Here is a 15,853-nt window from a genome sequence, read left to right on the forward strand (position 1 = left end):
GAGTCTCAGTTGGCCACATGGGGACCTTGCAGAGAACTGGGACTTTGAGGGAAAAGGCCACTCCTCCAGTTCCCACACTCCAACCCTCCAGAGCATGGCTTGCTTCCTGAGCTTATCAGCCGCCATCCACGTTTGCTACTTGCAGCGTCACCATGGGATGGGCCATGAGTTGCCTTCCCCTTGACTCACAAAGCAAACGGTTCTGTTCTCAGCTGTCACAGCTCCCACTGAATAGATGGGAAGGGTGGGGGTGGAAGGAAAAGACGAAGAGACCAGAGATGCAGGTGACTTGGCAGGAAGCCTGTTGTAACCCCAAATTTTAAAATATCTGAACCAGTGTTTCTCAACCTGGGTGATTTCACACCACCCTAGGAGACAATGGGCAATGCTTTGAAGCATTTTTGGTTGTCACAATTGGAGGGGTGTGTGTGTTAGGGGCATCTAGTGGGCAGAGGCCGGACGCTGCTAAACACCTGGCAGGGCATAGGACAGTATCCACAACAAAGGGTGAGCCGATCTCAAATGTCAACATGCTGCCCTAGATTTGCATCTCAGAGCCTGGTCTCCAGCTTAGGCCACCTCCAGATTTGCACCATGGTCCCAATCAATCCATCAGCCCATAACAGTTCCAGAAATCAACCCATACTTCCAGGTGAATGAGGGAAGGAAAGTTCTAGACTCCCTCATACAACAGTGCACTGGTGATCTCCTTGTCACAAAACCCAGTAGACATGACCCCTGCCCAACACAGGAGGAGGATGAGAGACCAACAGAACCAGCCTTCCTCCATCGCTGCCTGATCACTTTGACTGACCAAGAAATGTGAGTACCAGGGTATGTGGGTGCTGGTCCATTTAGGCCTAAGAGTCTCTGTAAACCTTGGCGTTTTGGGGGCTTGGGGGATTGCGTTTGGGGTTTTGTTTGCTCCCCACTGAATTTGCTGCTCACTAGCCAAGTTAGCCTCACTCAAGTTTGTCACCCTGGCTGGACCATAGTTTAATAAAGTCCATATGGGCAGGCAGAGTCCCCCTCAGCATCTCAGAGCCCCTGCAGAGTTTAATGAGCTCTTGCAGGAGTGTGACGTCCCCCCAGAAGGCCCCCTGCAAAGACAGAGCACGACCCAATCACTGCGGCTGGGTGTGCAGTCAGCATGGACAACCCCAAGGGCAGCACAGGATTTATTTTCTGGTGAGACGGTGGCGGCCAAGGGGTGCTGGGGGGAGGAACCCCACCCTCCATGATTTTCCAGGAAGCCCATCGGCCTTCCTAAGGCTGTGATGGAGGGAGCGGGCTTGCCACAGAACCAGTGACCCTGTGGAAGTCACACCAGCTCTTACAGGTGTACGTGTGAGTGTGTGTGGTGTGCATGGGGTGTGTGTGTGGTGTGTGAGTGTTGATAGGCCCATCAATGCTAGACAAGAAGATCAAAGAAGATCCGAGAGACGAGACTGCTCTAAAGCCTCTCCTGCTGACTGATCCCTTTGGGGTGACAGAAAATGGCTCAGGGGCCTCCTAGGTCTGCTTCCTGTCTCTGCTTCTTAGGAGCTATGTGACCTCGGGCTGGGGGTTTAGCCTCTGCAGGACCCACTTCCTTACCCCTATTCAGGGGCAATGCCGGCACCACCTGTGGGGCATCTGCATTGGTGAGTTCATGTAAAGCACCTAGCGCTGGGCACGTGTGAGCATTCCAGAGAGGTTGGTCATTGTGCTTCAGCAGAAAGTTCCTCCTGCAGTCTGACCTAACATTGACTACTCCCTGGGAGCCATTTCCCTCTGGGCCGAGCACCATCCTCTGGCTTCAGCTGCCTTTCTTGGAGCTGCCAGCCCTTGACACTTGAGTGGCCCCACATCTGTTTGGCCCAGACAGAAAGGACCAGGGGAGCTGGTCACCAACCTGCCCTCTCCCACCTGCCTCAGGGACCCCAGAGCCTTCCCTGGTGGCACAGAAGACTGCAAGGAAAGCCCAGCTGGTGTTTTCCCCCTTTCTCCTTCCTCCCTAATCTCTCAGAGGTTTATTGCCACAATATAGCATTGCACGGGCCTCCACTGGACGCTGGAAATCAGCCTGGCATGCACTTGACAACCGGTGTGTCAAAGCCGCCCCTCCCTTGCCCATGTGTAGCTGGCAGCTTGCTTATCTGCTGCTGGAGACAGAAGTCTCTGGTTTAATTGTGGCACATTAATTATTGAACCCCACAGCCAACTCCTCCCTGTGCACACGACAATCGCTTCCATTCAGGGCCCCGAGGCGGAATTCAGAGTCGGTAGGGGAAGGGTCGAGCCCAGCTGGGACTCGGACGCCAGGGCCACACCCGCGTACAGTGGCCCAGTGAGTCCTCGAGACTCTCCACCCAGCCTCCCCAGCCTTCAACCCGAGACGCCTTGATGAAGGAACTTTCTCTCTACGACAATGGCTCTTTCTTGTGTAAATCGGTAAACCAGGTTGTGCCACATCACTTATTACCAGCTTATTTCCACCAGGCGACCATGCCTGGTACATATCGGGTGCTTGATCAATGTCAACTTAATGAACAAGCACAAATTAGGATCCCCTTCCGACTCACTTCCTTTGTTTTATTGTAGGATAGTTGACATACACAAAATAACACGTGACTCATTTATTTAGCCATCACCAACTGCACTTAAGGCCCTGCTCCCAGCCCTTCCTCGTAATAACTATAAGATGGGAACTGGCATCATCATCCCCATTTTACAGATGAGGAAAGTAAGGTAGAGAGAGGTTTACCCTTACCTAGGGCGCCAGTAAGCGACAAACCAGGATTCAAACCTCAGTAGACCCACACGTCTAAGCATCACATTATGCTGCTTCTCGTGTTGACATAACCCTCGAGTGCAACCGTGAAAGGAGCTTCTGGGATCCACCACTCAGTTGAGATCTATAACACAGTGACCACCGATGCTTCCTGGGTTTCCCCCAGTTGTATTTTTCCATCCTCCCCGGCAGCTACATTCTAGTTACCTGCATTCCACTGGCTGAACACTCTGACTTCAGTTTCCTATGCCCTTTATTTTCATTGTGATTTTACTGTTATGTGTCCCTAAATAATAGGTGGCTTCGTTTTGTTTTCGAACTATGTAAAAAATGGCATTATATTATAGGTAGTTTTCTGCAATTCCCTACCCTGACTTTATGAATATCTTTTCCCATATTTTCCTTTCTGCTTCTCCAATGTTTACTTTCTCTCTACTCAAGCACTCTTCAGTACAGTCTATGCTATTGTAATTTATATTTAAGGAAATATTATTTGTAAAGTGTTTCAGTGTTGATAAAATAATTCTTCATGCAGCATCTCTTCTCAGCCCAGTACCCCCACTCATTTCCTTTTCTCATAATCTGGAAGGTTACCTACAATGGGGGCCATGAAAGAGGAGCTCTGTTGGACAAAGGATTTCTGGGCACTTTCAGGCAGCCTGGCAATGGAACTGGGCGCCAAGGTCAATATTTCTGGGATGCGTCATGGCTTATGAAAACAAAAGCCCAGTATTGCTGTGGGGCTAAGAGTGGGTTTGGTGCCAGCCTATCCTGGGCTTGAAGCCCCCGTCTCCACCAGTTATCTTCACGACAGTGCTGTGTACCAAGCCCCTAGGCTGTGCTTGGCTGGGCAGCTTTCCTAAGGCTGCCTGGTGGCAGAGCTTGAATCCTGGACTATAGTTGGTAAAGTTGGTATCAGTTACCTATTGCTGTTTAACAAACCAACCCAAAAGTCAGCGGCTTAAAACAACAATGATGTATCTCTCATGATTCTCTGGATTGGCTGGGCAGACCTTCTGGAGTCATACTTGGCTCGCAGATGGGGCCAGGGCCTAAGACAGACCATTCCATGCCCAGCAATTGGTGCTGGAGATCACTGGGGCTGCTGGCTCTCTCCCATGAGGTCTCTCTTGCCCTGTAAGATAGACCAACTTTTTCTCCAGTGTTTCAGATCCAAAAGAGCAGGAGCCAAAGATGCAAGGTCACTTCAGCCTCACTTCAGCCATGCTCTACTGGTCAAAGGAATCCCAAGGCCTTATTGGTCAAAGGAAGTCCTTGGGACATGGAAGTCCCAAGTTCCAGAATCTAGAGGTGGAGGAATAGACTCTCCCCTTGATGGCACGAGTGGCAGCTTCACCTTGCAAAGGGGTGTGGTTTCAGCATGGCGTGATTCATTCCATGGGTAGAGAGGGTTAATAATTAACCTCTCTACCACATTTGGATTCAGGGCTGCCCTGCTTGTGTTTTACTGGGGCACAGAGAGAAGAGTCAGGGTGACTTGGGATGGGCTGTTAAAGAAATGCAAGCCAAGCTGCCCTGCACAAGTACCTGAAATGGCCACTGCTCCATACAAGGTCACCTACATTCCACTGGCCAGAGCCAGTCACCGGGCCAAGCCTGACATCCATGTGTAGGGATGGGGGAAGGAGGACGGGAGTGTATAACTAAACAGTAGCACAAGCATTAAAGCCCTTCTGTCATTCTAATATTCAGTTCTCCCATCAAGCTCCCTGGGGTTGGTTTGAGGTAGGGTGACTAACTTGTCCCGCTTTGTCTGGGACTTCCCACTTTTGAAAGGCTGTATATCTCACATGCCGGGGAAGCTCTCCAATCTGGTTCTGGGCAAGCTGGGATGGTTGGTCACCTGATTCTGAATATTAAATGAGATCTTCACAACCCCCAACTAGCTATTATTATTGCTAATATCTCCCCCTCTACAGAAGTGAGAAGCAGCTGCCCAACAGCCCGGCAGCCAATCCGCAGAGCAGAAAAACCGCTATTTACACGGATCCCCCCCAGGCCGCGGCTCCCGTCGACCTTCACCATCCCCGCCAGGGGACTGGGTGCCCTGCAAAGGCAGAAATAGAGGCCCAGAGAGGCTAAAGGGGCTCCTGCTGAGGAGCAGAGGGTCCTTGGTTCGGGTGGGGAGGGCGATGGGGGGAAGGGGAGCAGAGGGGCCGTGCCCACGAGGTAGGGAGGAGGCCTCAGCCCACCTCCACAGGCCTGGCCGGGAACGGCTGAGCCTCTCTCCATCCAGGCATCCGGAGAAGGGCCGGCGCTGAGCCGCAGGAGCCGGGCTCAACCTCTGCCCTGGCCTCTGCCTCACTCGCTGTGTGACTCAGGGCAAACTGCCTGCCCTCCCTGGACCACACTCTCTCTGTTTGTGACCAGCCCCCTGGCTTCCCTGGAATCAGTGGGACGGCAGGGAAGACGGGTGCTGGGCAGGGAGGTTACTTGGTCACTGCCCTGCAGGTGAACTCCAAAGGAGGGGCTTGGTGTGTGTGTGTGTGTGTGTGTGCATGAATGTATGTGTGTGTGTATACGCGTGCGCCTGTGTATCTGTGCATGCGTGTGTGTGTGTATGTATGTGTGTGTGTGTGTGTGTGTGTTTCTTGCATAAATGATAAAGAGGGGGAAAAGCAATGGAAGAGCTCCGGGTTTGGAACCAGAATGCCAGGTGCAGGCCCTGCATCTGCTCCTCCAAAAGCCCTGGTTTTTGCCTGGCCACAAATCGTGATTCTTGCCTGGCACATTTCACCGCTGCTTCGGGGGCCTCACATTAGATGGGAATGTGACCAAGCTCAGTCAACTCAGAGGGAGATGCACATGGAAGGAGGACAGGGTGTGACCAGAAAGGAATTAAACTGATGGGGGTGTGTGGGGGGGCACCCACAATTTCCCCAGTTCCCCCAAGAAATCCCAGCTCCATGTTCTGGCCCCACTGCTCCCGAATCCCTGTTCTGGACCCTTTCCTCTTCCGAGGGCATGGAAAGGACAAGCGCACCCACTGATCGGAATGTTTTCCAAATACTCAACATCTGGAAGGAGTTGTTACAAAAGCCTCCTTTGTGTGGCCGGGAAATGGGCTGGCAATAAAAGCGCCAGACTCTGCAGAGCTGGGAATGGCAGAGGGGCGAGAGGGAGGGAGGGCAGCCGGCCGAGGGACCTGTGAGGAAGACGTGCCAAAGGAAGGTTGGGGAGAGGTGTGCCTGCGTGCTGAGACAGTAAATAATATCCGTTCCTGATACAGTGCTCCCTAGATGCCGGGCGCTGTCCTAAATGCTTTATCCATGATGTCTTATTTATAGGAAAGAGAGCTTGAGAGATGGCTCCAGGGAGAAGCACAATTGTCCGTGAGGATGCTATGTATAGAGGACAGGGACCGAATGGAAGAGAAGGGTGGCAGAAGAGATGGCAGAATTAGCCCCGAAACTTTGGCCCTTTAAAAGGTGATGCTCCATTTCTAGGAGGCTCGATTCTCCCACCGCCTTGGACCGTGGCTTGGGGAGGCAGGTGTAGGTGTGCGGGGAGGGGCCGCTCTGCCCCCCTCTTTCAGCAGGTGGCTCTGCGTTTGCGTGTGCTCCCCTCGGGGGCTCACGGAGCCCTGCACTAACAGACCATGCGGTGCTGTGGTCCTTCCCAGCCGGCCCGCAGCAGCCAAGCGATGGCTCTGCCAGGGCCCCGCGCCCCAGCCCCGAGGCAGTCTGAAAACGCTAAAGGATTTCCCTCTGTGGAAAATTCCTCGTAGACTGCAGGCCTGTTATGCCAACGTCCCTATTAAAAAGCCAGGAAAAGAAAGCTGTATCCTACTGCAGTCCAAGCAACTCTTATAGAATTTCAGAATCTTGGCATCGGAATGAATCTCTGGAATGTGGCCACAAATGGGAAGAGGATGGACAATGTGCTTTAGATTTCACGGGGTACTTGTCAAAAATCCAGATTACCAGGCTCTTTCCTAGACTCCCCCCAGTGAGTCAGGGCAGAAGGGTGTGGAAATCCCAAGATCATTGTGTAAACGCTACACATGACTTGCTACATTCAAGTGGGAGTCAAGCTTTGGTCACAATCATGACCCAGTGCACAGCTGCTCATTCAATTCTTAAGCATTTGCATGTTTTGAAAATATTTTCCAACTTCTAACCATGGCCTTTCTAAGCCCCTTCTCTACATAACTTTATTAAACACAAGCTATGTGCTGAGTAAGTGAGTTCACTGCACATTATCTTATTTAATAGTCATGATGCTCCTTTGAGGTAGACACAGATTTGAGGCAGAGAGGCATAAGAGTAAGAAGAAAAGAGGTTATTGAAGAATGGGGTAGGCTGAAATGAGAAAAGACATTCCCTTGGAAGCAGTAAACTGATTTCTCAGTGTGTCTTAGTCATTTTTTAATAAGAACATGTAGTAGCATCAAAACCCACAACTGCCACACCAGTAAAATTAAATTCTAAATTCTACCCTTGTTTTTTTCAGACTCCCTTGCATCTAGGATTGACCACGTTACATATTTCTGATCAATGAGATGCTACGGAAAATCTGCTGATGACCTTCTAGGAAAGTTTTCACTTTCTGATTAAAGGGGGAGATGTAGCTGGTGCCTACTATCCCTCTTTTTCTTACTTTCGATAGAGACCTGATCCACGGAGCTGCAGCAGCCACTTTGTAACCATGAGGTGCAAACGTGAGCACAAAAGAGAAAACAAGCTAAGAATGGCAGAGAGCTAGAAGTTTGCCTTTAGTTCTAGAACTAAAACTTGCCTTTTACCTTTTTAACAAGTTAAGAATGGCAGAGAACTAGAGTGTTAAATGTCAGGACAAGACTCTGGAACAGAGTATGGGCTGTCAAGCCTGGAAAGAGTCAAAATGATGCAGGAAGAGTGGTACAGAGCAATGAACATTGGCTATGGGGTAGAATAGACCTCTGTTTAAATTCCAGGCCACTGTCACTTTTAGAGGGAAACCAGGCAGGTTATCTCACATTTCTAAACTGTAATAAACTCTCTGAAAGCTTTATTTGAGGAATATAGAGGATAAAGCATGATGAAAACCCAGTAGTCATTCAACAGTCTTCTCCCTGTTTTTCTCCTAAGTGGAATGACTTAGTCTATTTTTATATCTCCAATGTATGGCACATACTACACAATTAGTTAATATTTGTGGGTCCAAACTAATCAATCAAACATTTTCTATGTGTCAGCAACTGCTTTTAATACCTTTGGGGCTTCATTTCCTACCAGTAAAATAAAGAGATTGATTTGGTCTGGATTACAGGAATGTGTTACTGGGATATTTAGTAAGTGGTAAAAGATCAGAAAGGCTTCTAGTTTAACACAGTAGATTGGGAATCTACAACCCTTTCTATTCCTTCCTGGAATCACTGAAATGAGAGTCAATGAATTTAAAAGATGAAAACCATCAGAAAGACAAAGAGAATGAGAGGGGGAAGGCAGTAACTAATTGAGTTGAGAAAAGAAAGCTGAACCCTAACTGCCTGAAGAGGAAGAGGCCCCCACAAATAGCCGCCGTGCACCCTGGATAAGCAGCAGAATTGGAGGCACCAACGACCTTGGGAGCACCAGAATCTGAGTGCAGAGTTGGGTGGAAAACAGCAGGGTTCATTGAAAATTGTTACCTGGGACCACTGGACCATGTGGGGTTCCTACCCCACCCCCACCCCACCCCCACCTTGTGCAGCCAGGCAACCTCTTCTCCTCTAACCCAAAAGGAAACTGATGGTTTAGCTCCTAGGGAAATTGAAACAGAGAGGGTCCAGGCATGGGACTGCGGAGGGCAGTGGCCAAGCAAGGAGCAGAAGACAGGGGGATGAAAGGAATGTGTGCATTCTTCTTTGCCTAGTCAGTACTCAAAGCAATTAGCTACCAATTTACAACCCCCTGATAAGAAATGTTGGATTCCTCTATTAACATATAGATCACCCCAAAAGAAAAAGCCTAAATATAGTGTAATTTGTGCTCCCCACCCCCGGAATGAAAAGTTGGCTTTTGCCCATACTCTCTATAACGAGGTTCGCTTATTGTCAAGTCTCACCCACCCTCAACACCTACGATCAGAGCTTCCAATGAGGCAAGCAACACCAGACATTTGGGGTGAGCTTCTAATAGGAAGGATAGAGACCCAAACGACAAAATCGGGGTTAGGGATAGAAGGAGGAAGAAAGAAATCCAGGTGAAACAAAGACACTGCGGGGGGCTGAAAGAAAGAAAAACTACTAACTTCCTTAAGTAGTATCCTTGAAGAGATGGAAGAAAATATTGCACACAAGAAGCAAGAGCAGTAGGCCACAAGAATAAATAAATAATGGCAATTAGAGCTTTTGGAAATTAAAAATATGATCGCAGAAATTAAAGAAGTAAAAGCCAACATGAGAACTGGAACGTAATGTTAAGAGGGACATGAGAAAGAAAAAGATAGTAAGTAAATGCAAGAGGAACGATAAGGAAAAGGATCAAACCAGAAATTCTAACACCCAACAAATAGAAATTTCAAAAGAGAAACAGAAAATTGAAGGCAGGGGAAACTGTGAAATAAATAATAAAAGAAAATGGACAGGAGTTTCCGGTAGGCGGGGCCACGAGGACCCAGCTCATAAATGAAAACCAATCCACTGTGAAATTTCAGATTATTAGAAAGAAAAAGATGACCTTCAAAGGACCTTCAGGGGAAGAGAGATGGAAAGGAAAGAAAGAGACAAATGGTGACAGAGAGACATACAAAAGGACCAGGAATCAAAATAGAATTGGCCTACTTACCAGCAACACAAATGAGAAAGTAATGAAGCAATCATTTCAGAATTCCAAGAGAATAGTTTTCAACCTAAAATTCTATAGCTGATAAACTATTTACCTCCCCAGGAAGGTTTTGGAGGATGTGCTCCACCAGAATAGGGAAGTAAATCAAGAGAAAATGAGAGATCTGGGCTTCGTGGACACGAAAATCTCATGGAATGGAAATCTCAGTACAGCGACATAACCAAATGAGGGTACACTTGGCTCCTGTAACTTGGCGTGTGGTTGAGTTCCACTGGAGCAAAAGCTCCTGGGTGCCGGGGGCACCCTGCCTCCTCCTGTCTTTCCACTCCATCATCCTAATCATGTGACTGTCTTTGATCCACTCTTTCCTTTTCCCTATATAAAATAGCCCTGATTTTGTACAAAGTTGCAGCATGCCCAGTGTGGCAGGCCAAAGAATGGCCTCCCAAAGAAGTCCGCACCCTAATCTCCAGACGAGAGGAAATCCAGAGCCACGGTGGCACAGCGACAGAGTTCTTGCCTGCCACGCCGGAGACCCGGCGTCAATTCCTGGTGCCTGCCCGTGTGAAAAAAAAGATACGAAATTCATAGATAATGTCTAAATCTAAAACAGGAAGAAATGTCAGGTTAAGCATGCTATTGTGAAATATATATATTAATATATGTATATATATATAAGGCGTAACATCTAAATTGGAATTGCAGTGCTTCTAGGGAACAGACACAGGGTTGGGGAAGTAGAGTGTAACTTTCATTAAAAATGTCATCAGGTTTGTTTGTCTTATTAAGCTTTATTTCTCTACTACCTCATAACATTTTTTTTAATTAAAAAGAAGTGCTGCAAAGGATTTGGAATACCCATGCTGGCAACACAGAAGGTGGAAGGAAAATACCTACCTAAGCACGCCCCTGGCTGGGGTGGGTCAGGCTGGAGGTTTCCTGGGAGATGTGAAATGGCTCCTCCAGGTATAAGCATGGGACACAGCCAGGCAGTGGTAGTCCAGCCTCAGCTCCACTCCTGTCCAAATTCGCCTTCCTGGTAAGGAGGCCCGGTGCTTTACTGCTACTCCCTGAGCTAAAAAGGTCAAGACTTCAGAGTGCCCCATCCCTAACGAGACCTCGTTTTTAGGGGCAGAGCTCAGCAGAGCCAGCCCAGAGAGCAAAAGTCCGGGACCGGTTTCCAGGAAGAGGAGATGGTCCATGGGTCTTTCCTCTCTGTGTATCTGCTTCTCTAAGCCTGGCCCTGGGGAACAAAGCCGAGATTTTAATCATCCAGCCTCGCCCTGGCAAGCTGAGTGCATGATACACCTGTCTCCACCGTCAGGCAAATGAGTGGGTTCGCAGGCAGGGGCCTGCCCTGCCAAACAATGCTCCCCTTTGTCCCCGCCCAGAGCTCCAGGACCTGCCAGGAAGCCAAATCCATCAGTACTTGTCAGGGCCCTCGATACACACAATGCAAGTTATGAGCCGCACTCCCAGCACAGCCCCAGGCCGCCAGCAGGCAGCCCCAGCTGACACGCAAAGTGTCAATCAGCCTCCTCGGAGCTGGGGTGGGGGCCGTGGGGGGTGGGGAGGGAAGGGCACCAGGCCCTCATTCCCAGAAGCCAACCCGGACCAGAGACGGCGCCACCCAATCTCTGACATATCCTTTCTCAAAACCAGCCCCAAGAGTTGCATTAAGGAAAGCCATTTCCCTTGCTGGCAGAGGCCTCTTTCAACCACTTCCACAACTAAGGTATGCACCTGTGCAGCCACACCTGCGGCCCACCTGGTCGTCTGGCTTAAATGACAGAATGGGAAAGTGTGAGGTTGGAAGTATGAATTCCCAGGTAAGACTCCCCACAAATGCAACACCAGCCTGGAAAGGTGTATCGTGCTTTGGAGCCAGTGAGGTGTGCTTTGGGCAGAGCTGGGAGACACTCTGATTTGTTGAGTCTGTGGCCAGAATTTGGAAACAACCTCTGCAGATGCTGCACACCTACCTTACAGCACGCATTGCCCGACACACCCGTCAAAGCATCCCCGGCTCCCTTGTTTCGTCCCCTTCTGCTCCTGACCCATGCGACTGCCAGCTACCAGGCCAGGCACATACCAGCATTTCCCCGGGACAAGCGAGTATGCTTCTAGCACACCTGGAAGGACCCAGGCACTCAGCCTGGGGGTGGGGTAGGACAGGAGAGGAGGACACGTTCAAAGTCCCCAGTCCTGGTAGGGTGAGGTCATTGGCACAATCTCCTTGGGTTATTGGGGCAAGGCAAGTTCAGAGCTTTGTGCTGATTCAGCCATACTAGCGGGCTAGATACCCCACTTCAGGCTGACTTCCAGGATTGAAATGAACTAATGAGTGAGTTTCGAGAAAAGCATGTCTTTAGAAATGCAGGATATTTGAGTTTGACTTGTTTTCTTCAGTTTGATAATGGTATTGGAATTGTGTTAAAAGAAAAAAAAAAGAAGTCCTTACCTTTTCAAGATATATATTGACCTGTTTATGAGTAAAATGACACGATGTTTAGGATTTTCTTTGAAAGAATAAGTGGGGAGAAGACGGCAGAGGGGGTAGGACTAGCCAGGGGCCAACAGTCCTGGAAAGTGGGTGCTGGGCCCACGGAGGTTTCACTCTGTCATTCTGTTTCCAGGTGTGCAGGTTTGAAATTCTCCAAAATACAAAGTCAAGCAAAATCAATTTTTTTTTCCAGATAAAGAAATTTTAATGAGGTTGCACAGCAACTTTTTAGGCAAGTGGTATTTATTACTCTTTAATAAAATAAGGAAAAGTCTTTACTGCTACAAGCACTGTGTCTCTGGGGTTGATTTGGAGGACACGTATAGAATAGGGTATGATTTCTTATGTTTCCTTTTCCAATTTGCTTGTAGTTTCCTTCCCTTCTTTAACTTCTGTTTGAAGCCTTGATTCAGCAGCTCACCTGGGAGAGTTAGGGGTGTTTCCACTTCTTAAACTTAAGGCTTCAGAGTCAGTTGGAACTCCTATAAGTTTCACACATTTCTTTTCCTTCATTGGTTGCATATCTGTTGATAGATTCTTGTTAGGAGAGAGACTTACTACTGGTGTGTTTAAAGAAATTGTCTTTTCTAACTGCAAGTTATATTCTAAATTGCTAGGACATGATTGTGCCGCCTCTTTCTGAGTTGGCAATCTATAAACTTCTTCCCTGCCAGCATCCTTGGGATGGTTACATCACAGCAGTATTGCACGCCTCTTTTTGAGTACAGGCACTTCAATTTTCTCTTTAGGTTCGTACTTCAGCTTTAATTCATCTAATTTAGCTCTCAGTTTCATGTTTTCACTCTGGGAGAGCTGGAGGCATCTTTCATTTGCAAAAAGCTTTTGCTCAATATCCAGAGCCCGCTGGCTCTCAAATAATGCTCTCATTTGCTGTATAGACAGTTTGCCTTGAGTGCTTTCATTTTCTTTGTTTAAATTATCAAGTTTTATCTGAAGTAAATCCGTATAACAGGTGTTATCTTCTAGAATGCCAGAGCTTGGTGAAGGTTTACTTTCCTCCTTTCATATAAATTCTTAAATTTTTCCAGACTTATAATTTCACCTAAAAGATGTGTTATTTCACCATTTTTCTTCTCCCAACATAGCAAGCAACCGTTTCTGCTGCTCAAATTCAGACTGAGACCCTCTCATGTGTAGCAACGTGGCAATCTGTAACTTCACTCTTTGCATCTGTTCTCTATTAAATGCATTTTGCTTCTTTAGTGATTGATACTCGACTTTCCTACTGATAAGCTGACACTCCATTGCGGCCCCTCGGTCTTCACCTTCCACCTCTGCAAGCAAAGAGTTGCCTTTACTTCTGGGGCCCAAGCCTTGTTGGGGTGCTTGGTCCAATTGCACTTGAAGATCTCCAAGGCATTATAGTATGGAACTGCTTCCTTCTCTCAATCCTCCTTTTCTTCTTTAAGTCAGTCTACCTGGCACAGTAAATCAGTACTAAGAAGTTCTAATTTTTCCTGTCTGTGTGTAGTTCATTCACTTCTTTGAGGATGGTCTTCATACTTTCCATTTCAGTCAGCTCAACTTGAAGAGCCCACATCTCTGAAGACATGGTTTCATGTACACATTCAGACATTGTCTGCATTTCCTCTGATTTACAAGAGAGAAGGAATGCTCTCTTGATGCATTACTTTGTGTTTCTGATGCTCTATTTTGTGTTTCAGCTGCTTTTTACTTAGCCTAGCTTCATCTAATTCAGCTTTCAGTTTTTCTAACTTACTTTTCAGTTCATTTACTTCCTGTCCATGGCTTCTGCTCAGCTATTCTTCTAATTTCTCCTCATGCATTTTTGGTTGTTTTTTAATAGCTTCACATTCAGAGCTCAAACTTTCTACCATTTGACTCTTGAGCTCAACTTCTCACAGAAGAGTATATTTTTCGTGTTCAGAATTGTCAGTCATGGTCATAATTTCATTACGCCATTTATCCAGTTGATTCTGCAATTCACTTTGACTTTCTACTAGTTGTAAACCATACTGCGCAGCTTTTAGTCTCTCTTCTTCAACCTCTTTGCGCTTGCGTCGAAGGTCTGCGATTATATCTGTCTCCATGTTCTTTTCCTATTTTTAACTTACGGTAGCGCCACGTCTTTTTGAATACAGATCCCGCATAGCTCACATTTTCTCTGAGCAAAATCCAATTTTAAAGACAAACTATAAATCTGCAAATGTAAGCATTTACATATGCATCACAAAGTAAACAATCAGACCCGAGTCTTGCTTTTCAATTGTAGTGGCTAAAATAGAGTTGACTTTGCTTTTGGAATGAGATGATGGAAAGGTAAGCTCTTGCTGTTCTTGGACAATAAGACCATTTTTGGTAGGATTCCAGAGTAGAACCTGCTGACGTTTACCCTCAGAATATTTCTGCTGTGGTACCAGGCTCATGTCACAAAATTAGAGACCAAGTGGAAGGCTCTCTGACTTCTAGGCAGCTCTTAAACGTTTACAAGGCACATTTTAATCAGAACTGTAGGTATGATTTAAAAGAAGAGAGTTACAATAAGGGAATTCATGATGATGGAAAGTAGATTGAAGATTGGGGGAAGGTGGGAGTGGGGAGCTATTGCCTCAGGGGTGCTGAGTTTCTGTTTGGGGTGATGAAAAGTTTTGGTAATTGATGATGCTGATGACAGCACAACCTTGTAACTGTAATTAACCTCACTGAATTGGGCACTTAAAAAATGGTTGAAAAGGAGAAAGAAAAAGAGTCGATTGTGATGATAAAAAAAATATTTTAACCTTGTAGCCTCCTATGTTCTGGATTGGTTAGTAGGAAAAATTTGAGAGGATGGAATGGTAGCCCATGACAAGCTCTGGGATCTGTCTTGTAACCACTTGTTGAAGAATGCTTTGAATACTATTGCTTTTTTATTTCTTTGCTTTGTATATATGTTATACTATACAATTAAAAAGTTAAAAAAAAGGTTAAAAAGGGAAATTTTGTGTTCTATCCATGTTATCACAATAAAAATCTGTTTTAAAGAGGAAGAAAACTGTCACAAAGACGTATTTGAACACAGGAAGGACGTATTGGCCAGATATCTGGCAATCATCACTTTTAATCATCTAATACCCCGCGATGAAACCTCCCAAATAGCCTCAAGGACATTGTTATTTTTGAAAGATGTTTGGTAGGCCAACGGTTCCATTTTCAGCTGGTGCACTGCTCAAACTCAGGTTCTCCAGTTGATCTTTTCCTCTTGTTAATTTTATTCTTAATGGATTGTGTTGGTTGAGATCAAGCTTATTCAGGTAATTTCCAAAACAACTAGTTCTGCACCTGAATCGGTGCTCACTTTCCTTCTAGTCAGCAAGATCCTAACCTCCTTCTCAGCTTCATTAAGCATTTAACACCCAGGCCTGGCTCAATTCCTGTTTAAGGATGTCTAAATGAGTAATGGTGTTGGCCAGTCCACTGGAGGTGGACACACAGGCAGCCAACAACCCCCTCCAAAAGCAGGGCACCGAGGGCTTATGGGTAAAGTCCTCAGGGGCGAAACAGGTGACCCCAGCCTCACTGATCAGTAAACATGGCTGGCAGTGGAAGCCGAACCCACTGGAGGAAACAGGTGTGGGTGGCAGCGGCAGCCAGGGCAGAGAAGGGTGTGTTTCTCGGGGAGCCTTGTGCCCTATTTGTCTGCTGCATCTTTCCAAACCACAAAGCCCTGCTTAGAGTTCCCCTGCCAAGGCTGATTACAATCTTCCATTCTATCAGCATGTCATCTCTTATACAGACACGCATTTAGCGCTGGGAATTCTAAGTGAGCTCCCTTGAGGAACCTTG

The 15,853-nt window shown here is 47.1% G+C and overlaps 1 long non-coding RNA gene and 1 pseudogene across 1 annotated transcript; one reads left to right on the plus strand and one right to left on the minus strand.

Annotated features, from left to right (window-relative positions):
* The first annotated feature begins 418 nt into the window (after positions 1 to 418).
* On the plus strand, positions 419 to 8,282 carry LOC143685806 (uncharacterized). Its single transcript, XR_013176747.1, has 3 exons — positions 419 to 822; positions 6,082 to 6,222; positions 7,247 to 8,282. It is a non-coding gene; the product is annotated as an uncharacterized LOC143685806 (long non-coding RNA).
* A 3,999-nt stretch (positions 8,283 to 12,281) lies between these two features.
* On the minus strand, positions 12,282 to 14,003 carry LOC143685807 (protein Spindly pseudogene; annotated as a pseudogene).
* Between the last annotated feature and the right edge of the window lie 1,850 nt (positions 14,004 to 15,853).

Source organism: Tamandua tetradactyla, chromosome 6, assembly GCF_023851605.1.
Source record: "Tamandua tetradactyla isolate mTamTet1 chromosome 6, mTamTet1.pri, whole genome shotgun sequence".
NCBI classification, from domain to species: domain Eukaryota; kingdom Metazoa; phylum Chordata; class Mammalia; order Pilosa; family Myrmecophagidae; genus Tamandua; species Tamandua tetradactyla.